Here is a 24,740-nt window from a genome sequence, read left to right as displayed (position 1 = left end):
ATATCTAGTGATGTACTGCTCTTGAATCACAGCTATCTTGCTTCAGTGAACATTTTATTTCACACAAAACTGGAACAAAGTGGTTACAGGAAGAAAAAAGAATGGAACTCTGCATGAATATATAGTAAAATGAGTATTAAAGATATTATTAAGCAGTCTAATAATTATCAGTTTGATAGCTGAGAAGAAGTCAGATGAACTAATATATGTGATTACAGCAGGATAAGAAAAAATATCCAATAGCACCATCCAACTAAGGGAAACAATAAGCTAAAACTTTAAGCATGTTATTAAGATATGCAGTGCCCACAGCAAGAGAACAGGACTTACAGCATTAATTGATGGTGTCTAGACCATAATTTTCTTTTCAGTCCTCACAATTTTAATGCATCCAAAAAAGAAAATAGCATATTAATAGCAGGTTTAATAAAACTAGAATGGAACCAGTCCCAAACATGTTTAGATTCGCAGCTTCAGCTAATTTTGCCTCTTGTAAACAAAAAGGTAACATGGCAGTTTCATTTCCAACCACTGGAAACTGCGGATTCTGTTTTGTGATTAAATAGTAGTGCTGATACAGTCCTTAAATGGAGCAAAAGTTCAGTTGGTACCCATCTAAGGTATCCCCAGGTCTATTTTCATGCTTTTATCCAGTTAATAAATGGTAGAACTCAAATCAAGGTATTCACTGTGGTAAACGCTACAACATTCCTACTTGAAGGAAAAACAGAGAAATTCTCATCCCACCGTGACTTCAATTCTACTTCTATACAAGTGGGAAGGATTCACACTGAATTTAAATGTGCACAAGGAGTGCAACTGCTCCCTTGGCTGTATGATCACATGTTCAGAACTCAGTAATGAGAACTAAAATGGCTGAAGAAACAAGTTCTTGGTTCCTTTATGCAAACTTACACATGAAGAGGTGTTAATTATGTAAATGATCATGCACAACAGGCAGTATAGTACAATGAGCTAATGAATAGCATAGGACAGTGCACAACTTGCCATTTGCTTTTGTTCTTGTGTACTTCTTTGTATTTCAATTGACTTAGTGGTCTTTTCGGACCAATTTTTAACACGATAAATCACAAGTCATGCCTTTTTAATACATCAGTATGAAGTTCTTTCCTTCGCAATTTCCAATTGATAAAACCATCTCCTATGAGTTTGAAGGAAAGAGACAGATAACATCCCTTCTGTAGGATGGTGGTACAGTTTAGAGGGTCGTTTTCAATATTGGATTTTCATTAACAGTCTAGGTGAAGACAGAGGGCATAAACTATTGTACATTTTAAGGTTTATAAAATTTTACTCTATTATTTAAAAATTTAGAAAAATTTAGAAACTCCTGCAGATTTTTCATGTGGACTGTAAAGATAACCTTTGTCGGCTGTCTCAACCTTTTTTTTTTTAGTAACTCCAAAAATAAGTTATTCACTCTGATCCAGTAGAATTAGAACAAGAAATTGTCTGAGTCGGACATACTTCTTACTCATCATCCCACAAATTATTCTGGTCATCTTCAAATATGTCATCTTTATAAGCAAAAACATCCCTCACAGAGCTCTTGCTACTCCATGAACACACTATATAAAATTAGAGAAATTATTTGAAGAATTTTTCCTCTTTGGTAACTGCTAGATAACCCAGTGCTGTAATCTTGGGAGCCTAAGCATTTCTCTAATAGATATTAAAAATTACATCTATGAACGTATTTAATTAAGTTCTTGATGTGAAAATAGTAAGTAAATAATATCAAATGATAAGACTGATTCTACTTTCTGAAATATCTTCTGACAATTTTATGTCTCAGTGAGTTATCTTACAACAAACCCTAACCTTTTCAAAACAATAATTTTTTTCAAGCCAAAAAGGGCATATGACTCACTGGGATGAAGAAGTCATTCCCATTTCCCTAATTGCTGTCCAGAGGTGTAATATGCTTTTAGCTGCAAATCTCCTAAATAGAGTTCCTGGGTATATCTTTTCCAATAATAGTTTCATTTAATGGCTTTCTATTAAATTATAAAGTAAAAAAGATTTAATCTACAGGAAATAAGATCAGCTTTACTTTGTTGCTTATTCTATTAATATTTGTTAAAGACATAGTACAATCCTGAATAATACAGTTGTCTTGTGAATACTGTTAAAATAACATGGCGATATATAATGATTTAAGTTATAGGAAGTTGGGATGGTGATTTCAATTTGAGTTTTCAGTGGTATAGTTCATGTAGGTGACAACATTTTATTACACATGGCGGTTTCGTGTGATGCTATTATCAGTCAATTTATGGCTAAATAATCTTCCTGTTTCATTTCAGATTTAGTCTCAGATTTAGTCAGTGGTGGTAAAAGGAAGCTTACCCTAAAAGTCCATAGGGCTCAGAAATCTGGCTATTTCTACAGAATTTTAACTCAAGAAATCACCAGAGAAGATTAGTCTTGTTCAGAAAGCTACTGAAAAATTATGAATATTTTTCATAATTTATAATGTCTTCTCAAGATAGATAACTAAAAAGGATAGAAGAATTATATTTTTATGATTACATTTACTTTGACATCCTGGTAGCATATGTTTTATTTAACACTGAGTCTAAACGTAGATTTCAGCCAGATAGAGAATTCTTCCTATTGTACCTTTGCATAATATTTTTTGCTCAGATTCAGGAAAGAAAAAGGCATCCTATAAACCTGCCAGTTTTTATAGGATCCATGACTCAATGCTTTAAGTGACCTCATTGCTACAGCAGAAGTCTGAACTGTTTCATGCATAGCAGGGAAATAGAAATACACTACTTAGGAAATCAAAAGTTCCCGAGACTTCACCCATCCTTTGTGAAGAAATTTAAGACATACTTTAGAAAGACTAACCATTTTTTGTCCTGAAGGATTCCAAGACAAATGACATCATAGGCATTATTCAAGTTTTTTTTGAAATACATAATTAAATAATGAGATTTCATCATACAAATATAGTTGGTTATAGATTAACTTTATTTTAGAAACTTTTAGTAAGTCTTCTGATTTAGAAATACCAGTACCTTTGCAGGACATATTGCTTGCTGTACCCTCTACAGAGTTCAGGCTTTGAGTATTCCCTCCCATTCAAATTTTTGTTATAATGTTGTTGTATAATAAAAGATTGCTACACTTTACAAATCTCAGTGTCCTTTGATCTCTGTAGTCAGATTCTTCCTACATAATATGCACTTTACTATAATTAAATAAATTGCCTACTCTCAAGATGAGCTACAAAGAAGAAATAACTACTTCTGGAATTAACAGAGGGCCCTGCAGAATAAATAGCAAGTTGGCCCACAGTTGTCATGACACTGAGTTTCTGTTTACTGCACTAATATAAGCATTGCTCAAAATTTGTTCAATAATGTTATGTAATTGAACTTAAAATGTAAAAAAATATTTGTAAATGTATTTCCCTTTAATATTAAGCTACAGACCATCTTTCACTGTGAATCTTGAACTTGTAAAAACATCTTGTCCTACATTGCCCTGCAGACTAATAATCAGGCTTCTGTTACAGGCTATAAATGTTTCTAAGCAACCACAACCCACTTTAAATATGCTAGTCAATTAGTTCTAGACACCACCTTTCAGTGTTTGTCTCCATTATTTCTTTCTGACTTGAAACATAAAAGACAGAGAGACAGAGAGAATATTTTAAAGTAATGCCTTATACTGATCAAGGGTGACGCTGCTAAGTAGTACCTCTGCAGATAAAGACAGTCCTTGGACAGCCCCTGTCCAAGAGTAGGGTAGTGTGAGTGCTCATCAACCCCTTATCAACATACAGGCCAGAAAGAACAGAAACTTATCTGGCTAGTACCAATATGGAAAATAAAGAATAAAAAGGAACATGGTGGTGGTGACTGTGGGAAACATAGTTTCTCTCATATTGTCCAGTGTTTTCATATTGCGATTTTTAATATTTGCTCCTTTCCACATTAAAAATAATGAAACAAAAAATCTCAAACAGATGAAAAAGAGTCTCCCAATAAAGTAAACCCAGTTATTAAATACTTTTATTAGGCAATACTTTAAAGAATAATTTTTCTATTCAAAAGTTAAATATCAGTGGAATTTTGAACAGAGAGGAATGTCTTAGTTAAGTAGCTTATTCCTGTTAATCTATAATTTTCATTTTTTCTCTCTCATATTCATAGGTTCCCTTTTTTCCTAGTTACAACCTCTCTTGATGTGGTCTGTTTTCTTTCTTACCTGTAGTGCTTTTCCCACTGTACTATTGTCTGAAAACATCTTAGTGAGGAATATCTAAGAAGAAAATGCTGACATTTCTTTAAGTCTCATATGGTTTAGCATAGCCCCTTCCGTTGATGGCTACACTAAACTGTGCTTGCTATGATTATGCAACATGATTTACCTAAGCAAAAATGCATATTGTTGGAACTTCATACCGAACAGCAAGGTTTATAGAGTTCTGGTATTGCCACTCTCATTTAACAAAGGATTGAGAATGAAACAAATGATAAAATTACATAAAAACAGGGAAGCAAGAAAGAGGCTAAGGAATGTATCTGGTAGCTTATTTAAGTCACTAGTTATATTTTTATGTGTTGCTTTCCAATTGATAGCATATTCTATAAACTGTACCATAAAAGCAAGAAAGAACAAAGATTTTTATAATACAATAGCTCCCCTGGGGTATTAAGTGGCTAATAATAGAATTTTGGGAAGTGTAAGAACAGCACAAATACACAGTGTTACTACCCCTGGGCATGTATCCATATGCCTGCTCCTTAGGGGGTTTCTGAGGCCAGAGGGAGTATCAATGTATTTACAGCTTAATGGAATTTTTCTTCCACTTTTCATTTTTCCTGGTTTTCTGTTGAGTCTATGGTAAATATGAATCCCAAATAATTTTTTGGAAGACCTTTTATATCTTTCCTATAAACTGTATTTATTCTGAACTTTGTGTTTGTTGTTTTCACTTTTCAGACTATAGTTTTTTACTGGAATAAAGAATGAATGATAAGCTTTTTCTTTTGCTTTCTACACATCAGACATGATTTTATAAACCTCTGCATGATCATTTCTTGTTTTATCTCTGTTCCAGGTTGAAGAATGCTAGATATATAGCTATTATACATATAATGTGTATATATATATATATATATATATACTCTCACACATGTATATATGCTCTCTCTCTATAGTACTTATAGTGTGTATATATGTACTGTATATATAGTATGTGTAGTCATGCATTAACTGACTCATTATTTTTGATCATCCTTTTTGTCCTGCTCCTCATCTTGCCTGATTTATTTGCTGTATATACTTTTGCTTTATTTACTTTATATATTTACTTTATATATTTTCTTTATTTGCTTTATATATTTTGCTGTATTTACCTTTGAGATAAACTATCTAACTCTGGATGAAAGTTAAGCAATTTCAGAATATGAGAGCTTGTGATATTGGAACTGTTTTTCTCAGGGAGTACAACTTCACATTTCCTGCATGCTGAATTTCACCTGAAAGTTTATGATCCATTCACAGGATTATCTTAGGACTCTTCTATCTTTTTCAACAAATAATTCCATAATTTCACCTCTCTAAATAGCTTAATAACCCAAGGTAAACATGTGATATTGTTTTCACCATGTTTTTCAGCTCTGCTATCAATGTTTTAAACTTAATAGCTTAATGTATGAAACTTGAAGGTTCCTCTTGAACACAGAAATAATTTAGCTTTCACAATATGACCAACACCCTCAAATTTCTTGTACATTATAATATATATATAATATATAAAATGTATTCTAAATTACCAAACTGCCTGTACATATATAAAATAATCACAAATTTGCTTTACTAATCTTATTGCTTTACTAATCTAAAATTCTTTCTCACTATGGACTTATCTACTTCAATTAATACCCTGCCTTACTCATTGAAAATAGATTGGTCAGGTCACATGAGCCTGACCATCGTATTAACTTATACAAAGTACGTAGAAAGAGTACTAAAAGTTTGACGCACCTTTTTCATACAGCTATAGCTAGCAGTATACTTTCTTACAAGAATCAGTGTATTGCTTTCCAGTCTTACTCTGCCTTTATAGGTGAGAATTATTCATTGTACAGAGACCAGTGTGAGATGTCACATAAAACAGAAGTCTGGAAGTGCTCAGTATCCGTTCTTGTTACTGTTGCTAATCATTAAAGGCATTGAGTAAATTTCTATTTAATTTGTAGCACAACTTAGGAATCACCCAGTAGCAGTCAGACTTTACTTTTGCTAAAATTGCGAAATCTGAACTATGATCTCACTTCTTCACCTTAGGATATATCTATGTATTTATTATACAATCTACTGATTCAAAGATTATACTCTGTTTCCAAACCGGAAGAAATCTGAATTTCAAAACGAATTCATTTTACAAGATGCAATAAGTATTGTTAAGTAGAAAGAAGTTTGTGGTTTACAACACAAAATAAGCCATAAGAATTCATAGGCTTTTTAGAAAAAGAAAATTAACACTTAGAAAATGAGTATATGTGAAATCTTACTTTGAATCTTTGTAGATTTTGCTGCTGTCCACTGAATTTCTCACCTAAGGAAAAAAGAAAGAAGGAAAATAAAACTTTGCAAAATGAATTATAAATTATTTAGTTAAAGAATTTATGTTACAAATTGTCACAAGCAAGATTCATTTTTACTTTTCAATTCTGAATCCAAGTGAAGAGAGCATCCTGTGTATTGAGTACTTAATACTTAACAGTAAAAAAGTTCTATACAATTTAAAATACACATGCTTTCTCAGGCTTCAGTCTATGTAACAGTATATCCATATAATACAAAAAGCAAAAAATTGTCCTTCAAATTATAAAAATGTAAAAACTCAATCTTCTTCAGTGCATTGAAATGGATATTAATTTTCATTGTGGGAAAAGAAATAATTTTAATAGATTTGATGCTTAGAACATATTTGCACTATATTTGTTTTTTTTGCATGCAAACAATAAATATTTTCAAATTGAGAAAATGCAAACATAAGAACCCAATTCAATACTCAGCTAACTTATAGAGACTCCCTCTATGAGTTCTAAAGGCAGCTCTAAAGAGGAATTTGCTTTCAAAAGGTGCTGCACTTTTCTATTAAGCAGAAATATTTTCTTCCAGGGGATCTAACAATGACAAAGGATTTATCAGGTTCAAGGCATAGAGACAAAATATCTTCAGTTTGAATTTGTGTTCTGAACCGCAGTTGAAGATTTTAAAATTAGCATTCTTTTTTTATTTAATTGAAAGACAATCACAGAGCTATTCTCCATAATTTCTGACAGAGAAATAGAAAAAGTACTTTCGTGTGGGTGTTGTGGTTTAGGAATATACTCCGCAATTCAGTGCCCCCACCAAGACTCTCCCAAAACAGATACTTTCTTGCTCCCTGCCCCACCCTCTGCCTTCCCACTGTGGTGGGATGGAGTTGAGAATTGGAGACAAAAAAGGTGAAGATCACAGGTTGAGATAAGAACAATTTACTAGAAACAGCAATGAGATGAGAAAACAAACAGTAGCAGCAACAGTATTAAAAACAAAAGTATACAAAAGAAACGATGATTCACATGCAAAAATGCTCACTCCAGACCCTCAGACAATGAAAAATGGCAGACAATGCCTCCATATTTTTCGACTGTAAGCCACACCCTTCTTCTTGGAAGCCAGAGAGTCCCTTCCCTTCAGCAATGATGTGAGGTGGTATAGAATAACCTCCAAGTCCTGGCCAAAACTAGGGCAGTGGGTTTGCAAGTAGCACAGGCAGATTCTTATATTACTTGGAAATCTCTCCTAGATTATATTTTTCACAGCAGAAGGTTCACTTATCCTCAATTTTCTACCAAAACTTTTAGTGTTTTCTTAGTCAAAATAACCTGGGTGGAGAGGAGAGCTGCTACTTTAATACTGCTGTTCCTGAACACAGTTCTGGAGCAATCAAACACCTTGACTGAACAACTCTACTTCATGCATGTTTCAAAAAAACAGGTAGACAGTTACAGTTTTCCTTAGCAAACATCAACATATTTCAAATTCTAACAATTAAAGTCACGTTATAGGAACCTGGTCAGTGTATGTTAAAGCCTGTGCAGAGAAGTGAAACTGGCATGCTTTTGTTACTGCAGAAGGCCTCTAATGTTTATGTCCAACATGGGTCAAGGAAATCTTCCTGCCTTCCCTATTTCCACTTTCCTGTCTTACAGGAGTGGAGGATGGAGGATGGGCTGGCTTATGTACACCGCATCCTCCAGGACCTTGGGCTGGAACCTTGCCCATAGTTGGGAAACAGTGGGTAGATCTTATGTGCACCATGCTGACTTCTCCCGTATTCTCCCTACACTGTTGGCCAAAGAAGAAGAATGAACAGAAGAGATATGGCTAAAGCCAATTTTTATTCAGTTTATGGGACTGTGGCAGCAGACACAAAAATGAAAGGAAGGTAATCCAAATCCAAGCATCTGTTCTCTGTGCAGCAGATGCCTCAGGGCCCAAGAAGAGACACTACAACAATCAACACATTTTTTATTTTTTTTTTTGTACTCTTATTTTTGATGGAGGTTTCTGTGCCAGGCTAAGCTAAACAGAACAGCTCTGTTGCTTGTTAATTTTAATCTGCCCTTGAATCTTGCTCTGCTTTTATGTCTCCACAGTAGTTTTACTGTATTTTTGGAGATATCTAAGGGAACAATATTCTAAACTGGTTCTAACAATTTATCATGAAATATTTTGTCAGGTTTCTTATACTTGGTTTTGGGTTTTTTGATGGAAAATCATTAGGAAGTGCATGAAATCCTTAAGGACAGAAAATATAAAAGTTGTTTTTCACAGAAATGCGTTGATGCTTGCCAAAGAAAACAACTTTTGGTCATGGTGAAACTGTGAATTCATGTAAAAGAGAAGAGTCAAAAAGTTAATACCATACCTGTGTAATTTTTTTTTTGTTGTTGTATACTATCTATTCAGGAAGTATGTCACCATGGCTCTAGATTTCATTACAGTTCCCACCCTCTTGCCACCTGCTTCCAGTTGCTTTAGCAAAGTGTGCAATATAGAGTAGCTTCCATTTATAAAGATAAAAAATTAGATTAATAAGTGAGTTTTACTCTAGTTGCTCCTTTCACCTGTAATTTCAACAAAAGACACAAAAAAGTCAACTTCCCAAGTACCTCCTTCCCCCTAAACTAAAGGGAAGATTTTGAAAATACTTAAATGAATGAGTAATTTTTCACATGTGAATAGTCAAAGTGAAGCTCTGCTGACAGGGTAAGAGACATAAATTATACATGATTTAGCTCCTTCAGTAAGCATTGAATGCAAGTGACCAACTGAGTGTTAAATATATTGAGCAAAGGAATGTCACTGTGCTCTAAGGCAATTTAGGACATGTATTTCCAAAAACATAACAATAAATAATACAAGTGTATTTAAAAAATAGTTCAGAGGAAAGGCATATTTTTAGAAAGTAAATTACATATTCTGTCATTCCATAAATAAAGTATCTAATGGGCAACTTTTATTATACTTGGGAGCTAAAATGTAATTAAGATAAATGAAGAATTGTCTCTCTGCTACTGGAGAATTTTCTGTTCTATTTGTCAGAATAGTTTAAAAACATCAGTTCAATTTTTCTTGAGGACATCCACTGCTGAAGAGACACGGTTAAAATTTGCCTTTTGGATGTTAACTTTTAATGAAGTTCTCCCAGTAAAATGATATAATGAGTTCTGTTTATTATTCATCAGTCTTTGTTGTCTCTTGATGTCAAATTTGAATAATTTTTTCCCTCTCTCTAGTCAGGGGAACTACCACTTAAAAATTATTAGTTGACTTTGGAGCAGGTTGGTGTTTCCATTACTTTCCTTTTTTTTTTTTTCTAGGCAGACACTGTCTTCAGTATCCAGTCACCTGGTCCTCTTCAGCAGACCTCCTAACCCACTTTTTTTCCTCTGGCTTTCAGTGACAATCTTCCACATATAAGCTGATACTCTAAAATTTTCCATCAATCTTTGTTATTTTTATTTATTACTGAAAAGCCTAAATATGCAGTTTCTCTTCAAGGAATAACTTACTCAGAAGCACTGCAGCAAAGTAGTGACAATTCTGCTAATTTAAATGCTATTGTATCTTTTGCACCTTTTACATGTGGGTCCATTTACCATCAGTAAAATGTATTCTCTGAGTCAAAAGTAAGGACTGTAGGATCATATCTTTAATTTTCATAGTATGTACTAATTAGGGAATCAAGTAACTGACTTTTTTTACTATTTCTGCAGAACAAACAAAATTTACCATTACAGTGAGGGCTAGTACAAGATAAATGCCCCACACATTTAGCACACAATTTTTCTCAACAGTGATATTATGAAACATTTATGAACACTGAAGTCTATACACATCAGCAAGCCTGATAAAATTGAGAAGAGCTCCTTACTCATGCAAAAATAAGCAGATGCTTAAGTGTTTGCAGGAGCAAGTTTTAGTTTCTCTCCGTGCGTATTGGACAGATCCTCTGCACAGGAATGAACTTCAGTCAATAAAATGATTAACAACAGCAACATACACTGCAATAAAGTGTATCCACTCCAGAAAAATTAATTTAAGTAATATTAGTTGTGGTCTTACTGGTGACATGTGAAACCTTAAATCTCTTGAGATATATTACATTATAGAACAATGTTTGCAAGTATTTTACATCAACCATTTGTTTTCCTATCTTGTGTAGGACATGTCAAGACTTTTCCACTTAGTGAAAGTTTATTATTTTGATTCATTTTCCCTCCAAAAATGTATTGCCCATGTTTTCCATTTAAAAATATATTTCCAGTCATGTGTAAGCTTTAAATATTTTTGCATTTCCTATTGTGTTATTTTTTCTGACTAATTTCCAGTGTTTTGATCTTCCCCAAGTCCAGCTATAATAAATAAGAAATCTCAGAACTGCTTTTGAATACCCTCTTCAAATTTGCAAAATTATTTATAACTGACGATACATACATAAGTAAATCTCTGTATTCTGATTTAATAGTCTATCTTGACATCATCATATTCATGATGCCAGAATTTCAGTATTCATCTTTCCTTTGCAAACTCATTAACTGCTTTTTAAAATATTAATTACAATATTCAGCATTTTTCTGTTATCATAGAGAAGTCATAGGAGTGGTTCAAAAATTTACTGAACGCAGTGGATAATTTTTCCTGGGCCTCAAGATGGGATTTGAATCAGGCCCTTAATTAGCATCAGAATTTAATCTTAAAAGAATTTTAATTATTTTACACCCATAACAGAAATTTCTGTCTGAATAGTAGTTCTCAAATCATTCCATTATTAAAGCCTAAACCCATTGTACATGTTTTTCTCAAAGTAAATAAATAGTTCATTCATCCAATAAATTTTTTTCTTTTTTTTCTTCAAAGATAAGTTAATGAGAATAAATTTTTAATGTGCTGTCTTACTCATTTCTGTAGGTGACACTTGAACTTCTCTGACACTTTGCAGCACTTGTACCTTTGTCTAACTCTTTTGATAAATTCCCATTTAATCGTGTCTTAACTAGTCCTTATAGCCAGAGAAGGGTTGATGCATTATCATTTGCTCATTTCTCTTTAAAAAGTTGATATGCAAGTTTGCAGTTTTGCTATTCTGAAGGTAAATTCAATGTGAAGGGCTTACAAAAAGAACACAGGTAGTAGTAGGTTCCATGGTAATAATATATATTAAACTCTGACTTCAATTTCTTCATGAAGAATTCCTGATGTCAGATTTCACAATATATTGACTTGTTCTCCCTATTATCTAAAGATTGTAAACCTGACAATATATTAGTATGTGTGCATATTTTTGTGCTGTTATGCAAAGATATACTTGCAGATTCATCTGAAAAATGTGACTTCATGTGAGAACATGACTTTAGGACATAATCAGGTATATTAACACCATATACATATACAGAACTGCCATACCAGAAATCACATTCTTGTCTGATATGCTAACAGAATTTTCATACCTCAAAAAGAATAGAATACAAAATGGACACAAGTAACTCAAGGATGATAATATTGCTAATTGATAATTTATTTCACTACATTTTGTTGTACATTTTCTTATTCAAACAAACGTACTATTTCTAATTAAGAGACATTTTTAGGTTTTAAGTTGTTTAGGGTTTTTGTTGTTGTTTTAATGTGCTGTAGCTTATTGTTGCTATGAGGCTATTTTATGATCAAGAGGACCTTGTTTTTAATAAGCTGCAGTTGAGTTTAGTTAAGTGGAAATACACTGTGGGAAGTGGAGAAATTTTGAAACATGCCCATGATAACAATAAGCAATGTCCTCTGTGTCTAGTTGCTGATGCAGAAAGCATATGCACCTTTACAATGTGTATATTATATAAAAGAAAATAATTTGTAGGTAAGATTTGGAACAGATCAGTGCTTCATGATGAGATAAGATGAATAGTATTGCTTAGTGTGTGGGCAAGTCCTAAGGCATAGAATTCAAGACTGATCTGCAAAACACTTTGAAAAGTTACTGTGTTTGTGAGTCAGATTACTTATATACCTACAAACACGAGCTTCCTCTGAGCATGTAAAATTATTTTTTTGCTTAAAAAACCTCATATGGACACTAGCAAGGCTGTGTAAACAAAACTCAACACTAAAAATTGAAAATAGGAAAAAGTTCATATCCAAGGCAGACCATTAAACCATGGGGAGGGGAGAAGGAAGGGAGGAAAAGAGAGAGAGAGATGGTTTGTTATTGCAATGGAATAAGGAAACAGGTAGTAACGACCAGAAAACCAGAAGACACAAACAGAACTAGCAAGCTCTGTAATCATTCACATTGCTTTGCTTTTCAGCTTCCTTTTTCTCATTTGAATTCTATGGTATACACAAAGATGTTTTTACACAATGTGGGTTATCCTCCTTAAGAATGAAATGTGGGATCATATTTCTTTAAATATTCAAATATGGAGTCCAGAAGGCTCTTTAAACAGAAAAAGTGAAATTGAATAATCCCTATATATTGAGGTACTTGTAGAAAATGAAATTTATACAATATGCTAACACACAGAGGAGCCACTGCTAGATAATAATCCACCACAAGATATGCCACACTACAGAAATATTACTCTAATCGAGTGACAAATAAAGGGGATATTTTTCATAATAGACTGTGTATGATTTTAGCTGATACTTCTGTACCAATAGATAAGTAAATGGGATACATATGAATGAGAATAAAATAGCAGTGGAGACTTTCTACTCCCTTTAGGGACAAAGTATTTTCTCTTCAAAGATTCCAGTCAAAGAATATGTAGACCTTTATTTTCAAAACTATATAAAATCTTGCTGAGACAGGATACAAGAAGTTTGATGGATGAACACAATGATTTTTGTACATGTATAGTACTAATAAAAGTTTCTGAAATAGCAGCTGCATACAAGCATGTAAACAGAAGTAGAAGAATAACATTAAATTACAGTTCTACCATCTTAATTTTCATAACTCTCAAGCTGCGACATACTGCATAGATCTAGAGCACTACTACGCAATATTGATTTCTGCCATTTATCTGAAACGAGGAATAAGTGAAACACTGAATATCATTAAAGTTAATAAGGGAATCATCTTAGTTGTTCTCAAGAGGTAATTTTAAACAGAAAAAAACTCAAAACTGAGTTTATATTCAGAGTTGCTAGGGAATTAAATGAGACTGTTGCCAAGGTGAAATAATACCTGAAAATTCCTGACATACATCATCCAAAGGTTTCTGTAGTCTGATCTTCCATTTTGACTCAGTGTTACCAGTGGTCTGAATAAACACTTACTGTTGCTAAGGACTGATGTTGTTGCCAGGTGAAAATGGCCTATATTAACCTGCCACAAATATCTAAATATGTTGATAGAAGTATGCTGATAAAGAATAGGAGAAACATGTCTTGGAAAATTGGATGATCTCTTATTTCTTATCCACGATGTAACAGTAAAGTGACTTTTCTTAGTCACTGTGCACATGAACTCTAACCATAAAAGTGTCAATAAAGTACCTGACAATAATGATGGTAGTCTTAAATGAATGTTGTGTTCTATAGGATATAAATCTTAATCATGCATTCAATATAACCTATAAAATCGTTACTGAGGGGAGCTAACTGAAGTCAGACATCCCTTTGTGTAATTCAGATTAGCAAAGACATATGATCACCTCTCCTTTATCTTTCAAATGGATTCTGTCACACTGTCCTTTAACATTATGAAATTTGAGTACCATTATCTCAAAAGCAACTAAGAATATGCTTCAAGTAAAACAATGAAATAGATACTTTGAATGTAAATGAACAGGTTCTTTAATTGCTGTGTGTCAGCACATGTATGTAACAGGCATCTTTCTTAGATGCTGGTTAAATTGCAGCCTAATGCCTTTTTGAAAATTTGCATAGTATTGCCAATAATACTTCATAGTATAATCTTGCTTGTAAAACCTTGTCATTCTTAGTCATTTCAGGAAGCAGCTCCTTTTTTATAAATCAAATAGAGATAAGAGACCAGCAGAAACCATTAGACAAAAATATTCACACAGAAGAGCTTGAAAAACAGTTGCAGTATCCTTTCTTGATAAAAACTATTACAGCACACTACATGCATATAATTCTTGCTTTCATTTGTCAGTATTAAGTACAAAGCACTGACCTATCCTATGCTACAGAAAAATCTATTATAATGGACGAAATTATACATTTAGAGAAAATTAGTTTACACAATGGAATGGAATGGTGAAGTTACAGTGTTCAGCACCAAAGTTTTCACCCTCTTTAGAACCCTTCCTAGAAGCAGTTTAACCATCTTTTACATCTTACAAGGCAGTTTTGTTCTTGATTTTGCTGGGCTTTAAAGAGACTTGTAAAAAGTCACTAAAGAGTGTGATCTCTACAAAACATCTGTCTGCTGTTCTACCCAAACTCAGAACTCTTGATGTCACAAAGGCTAAGAAAGCACGAATGCTCTTGTGTTGTGGAAGCTTATGTCTCTATGCTTAGCTTTGACTGACACATCATTTCTTCTCTGGACCCCAATCTATTTTCTACCTCACTAAACTTACAAAACTCTGAATAAATTTTCCTTCTCAGCTTGTTCTGTAATCCTATGAACACACTGTCTTCCTGTTCATTCCTTCAGTCAGTAAGTGCCAGCTGTTGGGTCCTGGAAACAGTTTTATTTATGTGAAGTAAAAAAGTGCAGAAAAAAAAAGTAGTTGATCAGAAAGCTGTGAGAATAACAAAAACTTTGTGATTGCACTGAAATATTGAATCAGAATGTTTAAGTCAAGTAAAAGAAAATTATGGTTTCCATCAATCAACATATAAATGAACTTAGACTAGATACATTTTCTATGGAAAGATAAAACTCTGGGTGATTTCAGTCTATAAACTAATCCCTTTTTGATTGTTCTGTTATGCATGAAACAGAGGTCATGCTGTGAAATGAAAAAAAAACTGGAATGAACATAAATTAATTATCCTAATATATTCTGCCATATTGCATCTGTCAAAAATGTCCTCATTTTTAATGGGAAACATGCAACACCCCATGCATACCCTATCCATATTTTTACAAGTTATAAAACATTTGCATTTTCAATATCCAGAATGGAAGTATTTATAATATTGTAGCTGAAGCTAATTAATATGTGCATGTATAATTAAACATAAGTAACTCTTTGCATGAATTACAATGGCTTCCAGGAGGCACTGCCTCCAGAGTGACAGAGAAGCTGCTTTCCTCTGAAGGTGCAATGGGACAGAGGTACAGCTTCACATGGATCTGCAGTCCCTGCTGTAGAACTTGAAGGTACATGAATACCTACAGTCTGGAAGGGAGTGACAATACTTGGTAGCAATACATTAATGTCCTGCCTTGCTGATGAGGCACATACTCCTTGCCCTTCCCTGGAAGAAAGAGAAAGACAGCAAGTCTCACCAACATACACAGCAGCTGTGGTATCTCCTTGTCAAAAGTCTTTGCATTTGCAGAGTTTGCATAGGTCAAGAAAGTATCAGAAATGACAGCTTCTTAGAGAGTCTATCATGTTGTACCTGTTTTGGCAAGAAATAATATTTTTTATAGTGCTCTCTTGTACAAAAGGTGTCACCTTTCTCATTCAAGATAGACTGGTTTTCCCATGTGACAACTCTGAAGTGGCTAAGAGTGGTCTACACCTCACCTCACCATGAGTTGTCCAGCCCCTGCTATCTGCTGATTGGAGTAAAGAAAACCTGCTTGCCTTTTTTAGGCATAGGATATGAAATCTCAGAGTTCACCCCTGTCATGATTTGTGTTTGACCTGTCACTATTTATCAAGACCAGAGACCTGAAACTGATTTGATAAGGCTCAAAGGATAGCTTTATTCTTGAAAAGACAGATCCACTTTTTCCTCACTAGTTTTCTTGGGAACAGCTAATGCTTGAGCAAAGAACAGAAGTGATGCATGTAGCTAAGCAGACAGAAGAATCCAGAAAGACTTTTGAATTGCTAGGAGGTCGTGTGCACTTGTTTTGGAGACCTAGGCATTTACACATGTCCAAACAGAAGGCACATTTTCTGTGCCATAAGTCAAGAGTTCCCCAGTTCCAGTAAACTGGACCACTTCAGGTAACATCTTGAAATTCTTGTAATATTTGGAGTTGAGAGATATGTGATTATTTTATTTGCCAATCCATAAAGTCTAGTGGTAACTCCCTACCTATTTCTCTTGCTCTCAGAAATGATGAGGGAAAAACAGTTGGGAAGAATAACATAGGCCTTCTGTGTTGACTTTTAGAGATCAATGGGAGAGAGAAGTGCTGGTTTAAACTCAAGATAGCTGTGGCTTACCATGACAAAAATAAGCAAACTTAGAGCATTCCTGCTGTGTTCCTCTGTCTTTAATCTGTGTGCCGTTATACATTATGCCTTTGTGATATGTAAAAGAATAGGAGGCTTAATTCAATTTAAATGTACTGCAGTGATTAATTGTTGTGGTTGTTTATTGTGCTAATAGTAACACTACAATATAGGAGCTCTGAATAAAAATATTACAATGAATTCACAAGTCTGATAAGTACCAGAGATCCTAACAGATACAATATAATGATAAAATGCCTGGAATAATATTATGTTATGGATAATTTTAGTATTTCTGTGAAAAAGGGAAGAATTTACTATGGTGTACATATATTAGTACTCATAAGTAAATTTTAGTGTAATTTTAGAATTTGCTGATAAGAGGAACAAACAGAACTACTATTTACTGAAAAAATTGCTAGGCAAGAGCCACTAATGAAACAAACACCTTTGCATCTGCTTTGTTTGCTTACTGGTGAGGCTTGGGTAATGGGATACAAAAAGATAGTAAAGTCTACTTCTTTCAGTCTCTGACCTATGTGAAGACCTAAGAAGGCTCTTGCAAGTAGTCAGAATAAATATGTAATGCCACAAGTGCTGAGCTAATTAGGAAAGCTCGTGATTTCTTATAGGAGTTATTCAGTTCTTCTAGATGGGCCAATAATTTTTTCCATGTTTTCTGGAACTATGAACCTTAGCTGAATCTCTGAAATGCATGTGGAAATATGGAAACTTCCTTTTTTTGGTACTTGCTTCTCTGCACAGCTGCTTTTCAAGCTTCTTGCTCTATTCTTTGGAAATCCTTTGAAAATAATCATCTCAACAAACTTAAAGACTGATAAACTTGGTAAATCAGTACTGCACCAAATAACATTCTGAAATGTTAATATACTCTGAGATAACTGGATACTACATATCATCCTATGAAGAAAGAGACAAATCACATGTAAATCCTAAGATCTTCACCTTCTATTACTCATAATTTCCTGATAAAGACTCATGTAGCACACTGCATTTGCAATGAAGATTCAGAGAAATTGCTCCATTCTTACAAATCTTTTACCCAGAGTATGGAAATAAGATAGAGTCATGATGTTTATATGAGAAGTCTTAGGGGAAAGATGATGCATCATCACAGAAAATGGTTTTCCAGCTATGTCCTCCATCTTCAAAATATAAAATTTTACTCTCCTCCCTCCCTTTTATCTGTCTTCCCACTTTCAAGGTAATGGTGGAGGAGCTCTGTTATACTCTAGAAAGATAACAAGGGGATATTATAGAGAGAATGATGGAGAGGTTTGTTGTATTCTTTTCTGAAAACACTATGTTAGTACACATATGGTCCTTTCTTCATTCTTCTGTCTCAGAGTAAACTATTAAGTTCTGACAAGACATATGCGTATCTAATGCATTTCCATGAACATAAAAAATATGTATTTATGATCAAATAAATCAACAGTCTTATGGAATGATAAATATTCCTTAGTAGGTGGAGATGGAGTTCAGAGAGATCTCATTATAACCAGAACAAAGTCACACCAAAACAAAGTTTCCAGCCCCAAGGGAAACAATGAAAATGAGCAAGAAATTTGAAAGACATAAAGTGAAGAAACTTCTGGTTTTATGAAATAAGTCCTGAGTATAATACAGTAATTAAATATACGTATTTACAATACACAACCAGAATTGTTACACAGACATACAGCATTTGGCAGATCATGAGGCTTTTGAAGTGTTGGTTTTAATTTATTATATCAAATGTCATGTCTAAAAATGTAACTGGTTTTCCAAGAAAACCTTTTTGTAGGTTTATAGGCAATATCTATGTAATAAAGCCCCCCTAACACTGTATTTTACTTTAATTCTCTGAATAGTTTTTCATGAAAACAGTCAAAAATGTACTTTTGCAGCAGGAATTAACGAAATTGGCTCAATCACAGCAATGACATAAGCAGTAACTATTGTTTTCAGATTTCCATAAGAGTAGTGAAAAAACCATAACCTGCTTTTCCCTTTCCGGCTTTAAAACCTAGTGTCATCTAGAACTGCAGTGTCCCTCTGCTCAAATTTATGTAAATGATTCCTTCTTGTAAGGAGAAAAATGTTTCTATATTGAACTTCCAGAGAACCATCCTCATTTTCTCTTATTTCCTTTCCTACCACAGAATTTTACACTCAATTTATCAGGCAATTAAAACTCAAATCAACAGTCACATAGCAATTATGCTATAAGGGGAATATATTGCAAACAAAGGTTTGATTAACTCCTCAACATGGCAGTAAAAACTGTAGCTGGAGTCTGTGTATCAACCCAATAACAAAGCACTTTTTCTTTAATTGCTCTCTCTGAGGAACAGAGTAAAGGATGGGATGTAATGGGAATAATGATAAAATATGGGGTAGGTAATAGGTAGCCAATTTCAAACTTTGTGACTAAAAACAACTGCTGCCTTGTATCTGGTTGGGGTTTTTTAATTCACCATAAAATTATTTGATCTTACATAGCTTCTTAAGAAGAGTTTCATACATTACAGATTCACCACTCACACTGGCAGATATTTTCTGTTCATAGTTTCAAAGAAGGGCATAAACATAAGGTAAAGGAAGCTTTAACTTCTAGAGAGGATTCCAGTTCAGACTAATTTCTTAGACAAAATGTTTGTGCTCTTCTTCTGGATAGACGTATTCAGGAAGTTCCACCTAAATATGAGGATGAACTTTATTGTGCAGATGATTGTACACCAAAATAGATTGCTCAGAGAGGTTGTGGTATCTCCTTCACTGGATACATTCTAGAACCATCTGGTCACAATCCTGTGCCATGTGCTCTAGAACGACCCTGCTTGAGCAGGGGAGTTGGACCAGATAACCTACAGCTGTCCCTTTCAACCTGACCCACCCTGTGAGTCTGGGATACTGAAAATTTGATATCCAGGTTGGTAGTTTGGCTTTTCTTACGATGACCTCATCACTCTGAAAATTAGCACCAGCCTTCAAAGTACTGCACATCTCACTGAATAGAATATGGCCCTCTATGAATTTCTCATATAACCTTTATTCCATAATTCCTTTCGGGATGCTTTCCTGGCTAGGAACCCACAAACCCACATCTAGATTTTGTGGATTTTGCCTTGTGTGGAGCAGGTGTTCAGAAAAAATGTGAGAGGATCTAATCTAAGCATTGTTTTTTGACACAAGTTGTGCAAGTATGTCCGAAAACTGAATATCAATGTTTAGTCTGATTACTCAGCAAATTATTTTAATATCAGACTTTAGGAACTTTAGGCCTATTGTGACTGAAACGATAATGAAACTTCTTATTTACAAGTACAAATCTATGCAGTTCATACTTCTAAAATTTTTTCTTTACAAAGCAACTCTGTTCTATGACTAGGAACGAACCATGAGTTGTCAAAAGAACTCTTGAACAAAGCTGAATGGTGTCTGCTCTCCCCTTTAAACAAATAACTGTACCCTTCATAGATTAACATTTTCTGAAAGAAATAAGGCCTTAACCAAACCCATGATTGGAAATGAAGATCGTTTCTTGACTTCAGAGTTTTACATAAATCTTCGGAGATCAACAAATACCAGGAAATAAATTTTGTATGAAGGAAGAGAACAGAGATTGTGTGCACATAGAGGAGGGAACTGAAAATAAGAGAGAAAAATAATAGAAGCAAGAATGAAATTGAAGGCATGTGAAGAGAAGTCAGAAAGTGGGAAGAAGGAAAACAGATTTACAGAGAGAAACCGAATAAAAAAGAGAGGGACTTGGAAAGACAAAGGAAAAAGTGAAAAGGAAAAAAGTGAAAGAAAGAGAAAAAATAACTAGAAAACTGGAGGAAACTGAAGAAAGATAAAGCAATAAAACATTCTTAAAATGTATGACTCCTTTACATATACGGTGGATAAATTTGAAACAAGGAAAAAGATCAAGAGAAAGATAAGAAAGAGAAAGAACACTTTGAACTGGAAGAAGAGGAAAGAATAGAAAATTAAAATTCAACTGAACATGAACTTTAATGACAAAAATATTACAGTGAATCTGTGCATTTTTTGATTTTGGAAATTGAGATAGCTCTTTCAAATTAAATAAAATGAAAGTAGAAATGCAGTCAAATAACTAATACTTCTTAAATCTATCAGAGTTATTTAGCAAGCTATGTCTCACATAGCACAACACACCTATTAAATAAGAATTTGTGCTCAGTGAGTAAAAGGTTTCCTGGATTACAAAGAGAAAATATTTCCTATTGTACTATTAGTCTCTAATATTAGTCTCCACCCCTAGCATCTAATAGAGATTCCCCCTTCCCTCATGTCAAATGCTGTTCGTTTTCCAAAGTCTTTTTTTTGTCCTACTTCTTCAAAAACAAGGTATTACAGGGGTTTATCCTGGCACCTGACCTGCTCAACATCTCTGTCAGTGACCTGGAGAAGGAGATGGAGGGCACATGCATCAAGACTGCAGAATGACCAGTCAACAGAATATTATGCTCAAGGTACCATATCTCACTGTCTCTCTCTGCTTTTCTATGAAGTTATTGCTTTATGATTCATAGGCTGTTTCACAATTTTACCTTCATAAACTTTTGTTGTGTTTGTATATTATAGGTAGAATTATCATTTGGAAGAGTTTATTAAGTTAATGACTGTTCAGGAAAGGCCTTGACAAGTGAGGAGTATATTTCACATCAGTCCATTTTGATATTCCAGTTTATCAGTGTGGCTTTCAGTATTTTATTTTCTCACAATTAAATCTCTGTCCAAATTAGCAGGATTATTTCTTTGCTTCAGCTGATTAGTAAGATTTATACTAGAATTGAAAAAGCAATTTTCTTAATTCAGAGATGCCAGCTTGTCAGAACCTAAATCAAGGTGTTTCTTTTAAAGCTCATCTTGTATCAGGAAGTTCTCTGTTTTACTGTTTATTTGCTCTTCCCTTTTCCTCAGAGGTATGGTAATACACAATTATGATTAAGTAACAAAAACTTTGCTCTCTTATCCTTACTTTAAGTTGTGGGTTTGGTTTTTGTTGTTGTTGCTGTTGTTGTTTGTTTGTTTGTTTTTTTTAATTTTCCCATTTTCTCCACTTAAAAATAAATAACCTCTCAAGTCACATTCTGAGTCCAGGAGTTTCTAAGATTTCAAATGAATTCCTGTGTTTTTTTTTCATTATTACTGTAGCCAAATTCAGAAGGGCCTAGAAATAAATTCAAAATATATTCACTTTCCATCAAAGGAAAATTAAGCAACAGCAGAATTTTCTGTAGATTGAGAAATTATACATCTGCAGTGTAAAAATCCATAAACTGTATTCTAAATGAAACATTTAAGAAATCTGTAATACTAGATCTGAAAGTGAATGGTTAGTTGAAATAAAGCCTTGTCTTTCACATTCATACAGAAATTAGAGCCTAAAAACTGTCATTTTGTCATTAATCCCTGAAATCAACAACTGTGTCCGAAGGACTGAAACCTAGTTTCAAATAAATCAACTAGAAAGTACTTAACACCTAAAACTCCCAGTGGCATCTACCTTGAAATTATAATAATAATTTCTACCTTGAAATTATAATAATATATATATATATATCCTTGTCCCTATTCAGTCACTGTGTTTGTATTAAAGAAATTTTCCCAAACATACTCAAGCAAGTGTCTAAAATGAGTTCCATGAATCCTCATTTACTGCTGCTTAAGTAGTCAAAAATGGACCATTTGCATGTATATTGCTACAGTTTTAGGAAAATCTATAACTGAAAATCTAGGTGAAGCCTTCTCTTGACACTGAAACTCAGTCTAGTTATACCCTGCTGAAGATCAGAGTATTAAGTTCCTGAAAACAGGTGTTTAAGTTCACTTTGTTAGTTTTCACAATGATTGAGTCAGTGAAAGCAGAACAGATTTCCTAGAATTTCTTTGGAAATTCTATATAATGGTTTGAGACCTTAAAAAGTATCTATTCACCTCCTTAACAGGATATCCATAATTTTTTGATGGAAGACCAAGCACAAAGGTTTATGGGAGTGGGAGCAAGGCTGCACACCAAGTGAAATGCAAAAAAAAAAAAAAAAAGATCTCCTTATTTAAATACTAGATTAAGAAAAGGAAAGGAAGTATAAAGAAAGTCTTAAGAAGCAGAAAACGGGCACAAATTAACTAGTTGTGGGTATCTAAATACAGAAAGTTTAAAACATACAGTTTTCAAAAACATATTCAAAAGGAGATTCAAGAACTGTGCAATGGTGAACATCCAGCAAATTAATACCAAGCCAGCAACAATTTTTTTCTCTCCTCATGTATGTAATTGGCATGAGAATTGATGAATGTGAAATAGCAATCAAACTGTTTCTTTCATCAAGTATGAAACATCTTCTCAATATTTATTCCTTTACCTCTGCGAATTCTGATGTCAACCATAATCCAAGAACTGCCACGCAAAACCCAGTGTTCCTAGTATTTAGCTCTGATTGGTCATATCAGCCACTTCTCAATGTTTACCTTGCACATTCAAATCCCAAGCCTTGGAAATACAAGATATTAGAGCTGAACCTCTCTGATGGCCTTAGCTAATGAAACTTTGTAAAATAGAGTGAGGATTCCTGCATTATTGGAATTTTTCCAAAACGGATGTGAAAATAACACCCTTGCTCAGTATGCAGTAAGGCTGCATGAGTCCTTTTAGTCAGGGCAAAAAATATGCAGCTATCATCTTGGTTTGAAAGTAAAGAGAACCTTTGAAACTACTTTTCTAGCCTGAATTTTGCAGTGTTTCAAGTTTATATTCCTATAGTAGCTTTCCATATCTCACTCTGTATCATGCTTTTATTTCAAATGGTTGGGATGCAGCATGCTCAAAAATCAGTCATTTTTTGTAGTTACTCCTCTGCTCTTTCCTTCTGTATTGCCATCTTTTTCCTCAGAACCCCAGATGATAAAATGGGAGATGTGAAAAGACTAGATGAAAAGCCTTTCTATGCTCCATTTAGTCAAGTGGGAGAGTGAAGAAAAAAAGGAATGTACATGACTGTGGGTTTTTGAGGGATTTTTTTTCTTTTCTTCATGAATAGTACTAAGTTGCCCAATCAGATCTGAGAAACAAAGAAATCCCATTTGAATAATTTGGTTAAATTATTTGGTTATGTGCTTGAAATGACCTGAAGAAATCAATGAGTTTAGAAATTCAAATGTCATCAATTAGCTTTTGGATTTATCATTAAATCTAATCAGAGATGTTACTGATCTATGTAAACATATCTTCCTACAAATGTCTAGTTATAGGAATTAGAAAACTCACAAGAATTAATCTGAATAAAAATTTTCTTTACCTTTATTTGCTTTATGTGATATGCAAATTTCAACTTGGTTTTAAGAATGGAACTGACACTTTCATAATAAAGAAATGTTCACAATGCCTATATATTCACATTTCAATACTACAACATGTTGTATTGCTGTAATGCTTTACTTTGTAAGCATTAATAATCATCTCTCAGAGTGTTGCCAGAGGCAGATAATATAAATATCCCTAGTGTTTAAAGGAGAAATGGCATAGTCTTTTATCAAAACCTGTCTGATAAGGTAGAATTTGGTGAGGGGTGAAAGTGGTATTGAATATTTTATGGCAGCAATAATTTTAAATATTTTTCGGAAACACAAAGATCTAGTGCAGTAATTTGCACTTTAAGATGTAGCTGCTTCTTTAAAAAAAACAGCCCAGAGAGTAAAAATGACTTCTTAGCTACCTGGAGGCACAACTCTTTGTTGCAGAAGGAATTATTTTTTTTCCTAATATTTTAGACT

Source organism: Lepidothrix coronata, unplaced genomic scaffold (genome assembly GCF_001604755.1).
Source record: "Lepidothrix coronata isolate B3197 unplaced genomic scaffold, Lepidothrix_coronata-1.0 Scaffold185, whole genome shotgun sequence".
Taxonomy (NCBI): Eukaryota; Metazoa; Chordata; class Aves; order Passeriformes; family Pipridae; genus Lepidothrix; species Lepidothrix coronata.
The sequence above is the reverse complement of the archived record's forward strand: the minus strand, read 5'-3'. Positions refer to the sequence as shown.